Source organism: Bubalus kerabau, chromosome 5 (assembly GCF_029407905.1).
Source record: "Bubalus kerabau isolate K-KA32 ecotype Philippines breed swamp buffalo chromosome 5, PCC_UOA_SB_1v2, whole genome shotgun sequence".
NCBI classification, from domain to species: domain Eukaryota; kingdom Metazoa; phylum Chordata; class Mammalia; order Artiodactyla; family Bovidae; genus Bubalus; species Bubalus kerabau.
In genome coordinates this window covers 99,056,237-99,064,057 of record NC_073628.1, presented here as the reverse complement: position 1 = coordinate 99,064,057, position 7,821 = coordinate 99,056,237, and the positions used below count along the sequence as shown (strand labels likewise).

Sequence of the window (7,821 nt, the reverse complement as noted above, 5' to 3'; positions counted from 1 at the left end):
TCCTGCAGGCCGCAGGTCTGCGGGACGTCCTGGGAAGGGATGTATCGGCAATTTTTTTAGGGCTAATATTTCCTTCCTTTTTTTACTGCCAGCCTGTGTACGGGGGAGGGGGGCTGGTGAGGGGGCAGTGGTATGCTGGAGGGAGGGGTGGAGGCATTCTTTCCACTGGTAACAAAAGCAACACTCAAAGTGATTCGTTCTTTAAGCAATGATAACAGAGGTGGGAGTTTGGAAGGGGGTGGTGGTTCCCGAGGGGGATGCTTCCAATTTTTCTTACAATGAGCACGATGACTGATTTGGTTTTTTCTTTTTTAAAATTAAGTTTAGTGGGTGAAATCTTACAGAAAGGAAACGATTTCTAATTTATTAGGTTTTTTTCCCCTGAAAATTCCATTAAAAAATTGGGGTACCATTCGTGTACCATAAAATTGGCCCTTGTACGCGTGCAGTTGGCTTGCCTGGTAGCTCAGTGTTAAAAGTACCCACTTGCCAATGCAGGAGAGGCAGGTTCAATCCGTGGGCTGGAAGAAGCCCCTGGAGAAGGAAATGGCAACCACTCCAGTATTCTTGCCTGGAGAATACCATGGACAGAGCAGCCTGGCGGACTATAGTCCACGCGGTCCGGAAGGAGTCGGACACAACTTGACAACTAAACACATGTACAGTGATTTATAGTGTATACACAAGTTTGTGCAAGCATCCTCCCTGTCAAATTCCACAACATTTTCATCACCTCAAAAAGAAACACCGATGGTTCAGCAGGTAAAGAATCCGCCTGCAGTGCGGGAGATACAGGAGATGCAGGTTTGATCCCTGGGTAGGGAAGATCCCTGGAGAAGGAAATGGCAACCCACTCCAGTACTCCTGCCTGAGAAATTTGATGGACGGGGAGCCTGGCCGGCTGCAGTCCATAGGGCTGCAGAGAGTCAGACACGACTGAGCATATCCCACAGGGTCAAAAGAGAAGTAAGAAGTCCCAAATGGGATCACATGCTAAGCTCAAGGGACAAAACCAGGACTTCATACCTAACCTAACTGTGGTTTCAACCTCTTTTAGGAATGCAGTCTTAATCAGTCAGTCTGGAATTTCCTGCTCTGCAGTAGTGAAGTAATTCATTGATAGACCCCTGCAATCCCCCAAAGGAAGGCCACCTCAGCTGACATAATCAGCTCTTTGCTGACTAATTTCCTTGTCCCACCTCTTTCTGCCTGTAAAAGTCTTCTATTTTGTCCGGTTCTTCAGAGCTGCTTTCTGTTTGCTAGATGGGCTGCTGCATGATTCATGATGAGTGAATAAAGCCAGGAAGATCTTTACCACTTACTCAATGGAACTGTGTTTTATAACAGTAGTCGCTCCCCATTTTCTTGCTCTCCCCAGCTCCTGGCAACTATTAATCCACCTTCTGTGTCTATGGGTTTGCCTCTTCTGGACATTTCACAGAGATGGAATCAAATAATAGGTGGTTTTTGTGACTGGCTTCTTTCACTTAGCTTATTTTCAAGGTTCATCCACATTGTCATACATCAGTACTTCATTTATGGCTGAATAATATTCCATTGTATGGATGTCCCATATTTGTTTTTCCATTTTATCAATCGGCTATTATAAACAATGCTGCTGTCAACATTTGTATACAAGTTTGTGTGTGAACGTTTATTTTCAGTTCTTTTGGGTATATACCCAGGAGTGGAATTCCTGGGTCATTTCAGTTCAATTCAGTGCAGATCAGTTGCATCCGACTCTTTGTGACCCCATGGACTTCAGCACGCCAGGCTTCCCTGTCCATCACCAACTCCCGGAGCTTGCTCAAACTTATGTCCATCGAGTCGGTGATGCCATCCAACCGTCTCATCCTCTGTCATCCCCTTCTCCTGCCTTCAATCTTTCCCAGCATCAGGGTCTTTTCCAATGAGTCAGTTCTTTGAATCAGGTGGCCAAGGTATTGGAGCTTCAGCTTCAGCATCAGTCCTTCCAATGCATATTCAGGGTTGATTTCCTTTAGGATTGACTGATTTGATCTCCTTGCAGTCCAAGGAAATTTCAAGAGTCCAACACCACAGTTCAAAAGCATCCTAGTCCAACTCTTCCATTCATACATGACTACTGGAAAAACCATAGCTTTGACTAGATAGACCTTTGTTGGCACAGTAATGCCTCTTCTTTTTAATATGCTGCCTAGGTTGGTCATAGCTTTTCTTCCCAGGAGCAAGCGTATTTTAATTTCATGGCTGCAGTCACCATCTGCAGTGATTTTGGAGCCCAAGACAATAAGTCTCTCATTGTTTCCATTGTTTCTCCATCTATTTGCCATGAAGTGATGGGACCAGATGCCATGATCTTTGTTTTTTGAATGCTAAGTTTTAAGCCAGCTTTTTTACTCTCCTATTTCACTTTCATCAAGAGGCTCTTCAGTTCCTCTTCGCTTTCTGCCATAAGGGTGGTGTCATCTGCATATCTGAGGTTATTGATATTTCTCCCTGCAATCTTGATTCCAGCTTGTGCTTCATCCAGTCTGGCATTTCATATGATGTACTCTGCATATAAGTTAAATAAGCAGGGTGACAATATACAGCCTTGACATACTCCTCTCCCAATTTGAAACCAGTCTGTTGTTCCATGTCCGGTTCTAACTGTTGCTTCTTGACCTGCATACAGATTTCTCAGGAGGCAGGTAAGCTGGTATTTCCTAAGGTAAAGTCTCATCTCTTGAAGAATTTTGCACAGTTTGCTGTGATCCACATAGTCAAAGGCTTCAGTGTAGTCAATGAAGCAAAAGTAGATATTTTTCTGGAATTCTTTTGCTTTTTCTATGATCCAACAGATGTTGACAATTTGATCTCTGGTTCCTCTGTCTTCTCTCGGTCATATGGTTACTATATTTTTAACTTTTTGAGGAATTGTTAGACTTTTCCCCAAAGTGGCACCATTTTATATTCCTGCAGCAATGTATGAAGAGAAGGCAATGGCACCCCACGCCAGTACTCCTGCCTGGAAAAATCCCATGGACAGAGGAGCCTGGTAGGCTGCAGTCCATGGGGTCTCGAAGAGTCGGACACGACTGAGCGACTTCACTATCACTTTTCACTTTCATGCATTGGAGAAGGAAATGGCAACCCACTCCAGTGTTCTTGCCTGGAGAATCCCAGGGATGGGGGAGCCTGGTGGGCTTCCATCTATGGGGTCGCACAGAGTTGGATACGACTGAAGTGACTTAGCAGCAGAAGTAGCAATGTATGAAGGCTCTAATTTCTCCACAATCTCCTAACTCTTTGATTCTAGCCATCCTAGAATGGCTGGTGTTTCATTGTGGTTTTGATTTGTTGTTGCTCAGTGTTCAACATGGACTGCAGCACGCCAGGCCTTCCTGTCCCTCACCATCTCCCGGAGTTTTGATTTACATTTCTCTAATTAATGATTATATGGAGCATCTTTTCCTATGCTTATTGACCACCTGCATTTCCTCTTTGGGGAAATATCTGTTCAAATCCCTTGCCTATTTTTTAAATAAGTTGTATTTTTGTTATTGAGTGGTAAGAGTTCTATATATATTCTGGATATTAGACCTATCAGATACATGATTTACAAAAATTTTCTCCCATTCTGTGGGTTGTCTTTTCAATCTCTTGATAGTATACAAGGAAGTACAAAAGTTTTTATTTTGACAATGTCCAGTTTACCTCTTTTTTCTCCCTCTGGCTGTTATGCTTTTGGTTTACCATCTTTGGTGTCATATTTAAGAAGCCAGTGCCTAATCCAAGTTCAGAAAGATTTACACCTATGCTCTCTTCTTCCCAGTGTAACACAGCATTGGTTACTGTAGCTTTGCAGTAAGCTTTGAAATGAGGAAGTGTGAGTCCTGCCACAGTGTTTTCCTTTTCACTATTATTTTAGCTGTTTGGTGTCCCTTGCAATTCAGTATCAATTTGAGAATTAGCTTTTCCATTTCTGAAAAAAAAATAGGGATTGCATTGAATCTGTATGGAAATTTGGGGGGAATAATGCCGTCTTAATAATATTAAATGTTCTTATCTATGACCAGGGGATGTCTTTCCTTTTATTTAGGTCATCTTTAATTTCAGTCAATGATGTTTTATAGTTTTCAGTTTACATTAGATTTGATTTTGCAAGTAACTCATAAAAGGAGATTATCATCTGGATAGATTATCTTTTTTGCATCTAACTTTTAAAAACATTGTGTTATGAACTATGCATACTGACAAGTAGTTACAACACAGATATACAATCTGATAAATAATTATAAAGCAAATACCCACCAAGAAATACATTATCAGCACACCAGAAACTTCCTCCCAGGCCTATTTCTTCCTCCTTGGTCATTTTCTTGCTTTTTAAAAACTGTTCACGTATACATCCCTAAACATAGTAGTATAGTTTGCCTGTCATCTAATTTTTTTTGTTTTGGCCACACCATGTGGCTTGTGGAATCTCAGTTCTCTGTCCAGGGGTTGAACACAGGCCCTCAGCAGTGAAAGTGTTGGACCTTCAGGGACCTCCCTGAACTTTATGTAAGTGGAATCACACCCTATGATCCTTTTTGTGTCTTCTATTTTTTAACGTGTTTTTAAAATTTTAATTGAAATAGAGTTGATTTACAATGCTGTGTTAGTTTAAGGTGTACTGCAAAGTGATTCACATACACATATATATTCTTTATTTACATTCTCTTCCATTACAGTTTATTGTTAAGATATCGAGAATAGGCTCAGCTGGTAAAGAATCTGCCTGCAGTACAGGAGACTCAGGTTTGATCCCTGGGTCAGGAAGATCCCCTGGAGAAGGGAAGGGCAACCCACTCCAATATTCTTGCCTGGAAAATCCCATGGACAGAGGAGCCTGGTGGGCTGCAGTCCATGAGGTCGCAGTGTCGGACATGACTGAGCGACTATGACTTTCACTTTCACTTTCTGTGCTATACAGTAGGTCCTTGTTAGTTATCTATTTTATATATCAGTTCAGTTCAGTTCAATCGCTCAGTCGTGTCCGACTCTTTGTGACCCCATGAATCACAGCACACCAGGCCTCCCTGTCCATCACCAACTCCCGGAGTTCACTCAAACTCATGTCCATCAAGTCAGTGATGCCATCCAGCCATCTCATCCTCTGTCGTCCCCTTCTCCTCCTGCCCCCAATCCCTCCCAGCATCAGGGTTTTCCAATGAGTCAACTCTTCACATGAGGTGACCAAAGTACTGGAGTTTCAGCTTCAGCATCAGCCCTTCCATTGAACACCCAGGACTGATCTTCTTTAGGATGGACTGGTTGGATCTCCTTGCAGTCCAAGGGACTCTCAAGAGGCTTCTCCAACACCACAGTTCAAAAGCATCAATTCTTTGGTGCTCAGCTTTCCTCACAGTCCAACTCTCACATCCATACATAACCACTGGAAAAACCATAGCTTTGACTAGATGGACATTTGTTGGCAAAGTAATGTCTCTGCTTTTGAATATGCTATCTAGGTTAGTCATAACTTTCCTTCCAAGAAGTAAGCGTCTTTTAATTTCATGGCTGCAATCACCATCTGCAGTGATTTTGGAGCCCCCCAAAATAAAGTCAGCCACTGTTTCCACTGTTTCCCCATCTATTTCCCATGAAGTGATGGGACCAGATGCCATGATCTTAGTTTTCTGAATGTTGAGCTTTAAGCCAACTTTTTCACTCTCCTCTTTCACTTTCATCAAGAGGCTTTTTAGTTCCTCTTCACTTTCTGCCATAAGGGTGGTGTCATCTGCATAGCTGAGGTTTTTTATATTTCTCCCAGCAATCTTGATTCCAGCTTGTGCTTCTTCCAGCCCAGCGTTTCTCATGATGTACTCTGCATATAAGTTAAATACGTAGGGTAACAATATACAGCCTTGACGTACTCCTTTTCCTATTTGGAACCAGTCTGTTGTTCCATGTCCATTTCTAACTGTTGCTTCCTGACCTGCATATAGGTTTCTCAAGAGGCAGGGCAGGTGGTCTGGTATTCCCATCTCTTGAAGAATTTTCCAGTTGATTGTGATCCACATAGCCAAAGGCTTTGGCATAGTCAATAAAGCAGAAATAGATGTTTTTTCTGGAACTCTCTTGCTTTTCCCATGATCCAGCAGATGTTGGCAATGTGATCTCTGGTTCCTCTGCCTTTTCTAAAACCAGCTTGACCATCTGGAAGTTCGCGGTTCATGTATTGCTGAAGCCTGGCTTGGAGAATTTTGAGCATTACTTTACTAGCATGTGAGGTGGGTGTAATTGTGCGGTAGTTTGAGCATTCTTTGACATTGCCTTTCTTTTGGATTGGAATGAAAACTGACCTTTTCCAGTCCTGTGGCCACTGCTGAGTTTTCCAAATTTGCTGGCATATTGAGTGTAGCACTTTCACAGCATCATCTTTCAGGATTTGAAATAGCTCAACTGGAATTCCATCACCTCCACTAACTTTGTTCGTAGTGATGCTTTCTAAGGCCCACTTGACTTCACATTCCAGGATGTCTGGCTCTAGGTCAGTGATCACACCATCATGATTATTTTATATATAGGAGTGTATATATTTTAATCCCAAATACTTATCTTATCCCTCCCACCCCAATCCCCTTTGGTAACCATAAATTTGTTTTCTATGTCTGTGAGTCTATTTCTGTTTTGTAAATAAGTTCATTTGTGTCATTTTGTCTCTTGTTTTTTTTTTGCTCAATTTATTCCTGTGAGATTCATCTATGTTCTCAGTGAAGCTGCAATTCTTTCAATTTCATTGCCTGCCATACAGTATTCCATCGTATAAATAAAATATCTATCCCATCTACTGTTTTGGGACATGTTGGATTGTTGGATAAACAATGCTGGAATAAGCATACATTCTTTTTTTAATCAGGAAAAAAGTTACTAAGAACAATTCTCAGCAGCTGGAACAGCATATTCATGAACTTTGCTCTGCAGAGGTCAAAGAGCAGCTGCTTTCCTTCTGAGTCACTTAGGAAGCCCTTGACCTCCTCCTGAGAGGACCCAAGATCATGAACAACCCTGGGCTGTCAATGAAGCTGCTCGGCTTTTTACTGGTGTGAATAGTTCTAAGCTTGGATTGTGCAACCAGCCTTGGCTTTGGCACATGGCCACGCAAGAGCCTGGAATGGACTCTCCCTGGATCATAGTCATTTAATCCTTCAGAAGGTCTTTGAAGGACAAGGGAGGACAGAAGGACAGAAGACATCTTCTGGCGAGCATCTCTGTCACAGATCAAGTCGACTAGATCTTTCCCTATTTATTGACATGAAAACCCTTCACCCACCTCCCCAGGCTTTTATTATACTTCATGTTTTTAGGGAAAAGCACAAGTGCCCCTCCCCCACTACCACAATTTGCAATAAAGTTTCCTACATTTGGGGAAATTGCAGGGGTCAGCACATCTGAAGTGCAATGGATAAACCTTGTCCTGGGAAAACCATTTTTGAGATCATGGTATTTCTCCAGCCAGGTAAGCATGTGCTCAGTCTGTCCAAGTCTTTGCAACACCATGGACTATAGCCTGCCAGGTTTCTCTGTCCATGGATTTTCCAGGCAAGAAGACTGGAGTGGGTTGCCATCCCCTTTTCCACGGGATCTTCCCAGGCCAGATGGAACCCAGGTCTCCTGTGTCTCCTGTATTGCAGGCGGATTCTTTACCACTGCGCCACCTGGGAAGCCCTTCAGGTAAGTATAGCGGTTGGTTATTTTACATGCAATTTTGAGCAAGAGAACCCTTGGCATTCTCTGCACTGGAAAACATTCAAACAACATTCATACTTCTCATTACAGGGGGAAAAAAATGGGAAAGACATGTAATGAAAT

At 42.5% G+C, this 7,821-nt stretch overlaps 1 non-coding gene across 1 annotated transcript; it reads right to left on the bottom strand.

Moving 5' to 3' along the window:
* Positions 1-7,313: 7,313 nt before the first annotated feature.
* Positions 7,314-7,476, bottom strand: LOC129654417 (U1 spliceosomal RNA). Its single transcript, XR_008715489.1, has one exon. It is a non-coding gene; the product is annotated as a U1 spliceosomal RNA (small nuclear RNA).
* Positions 7,477-7,821: the final 345 nt, after the last annotated feature.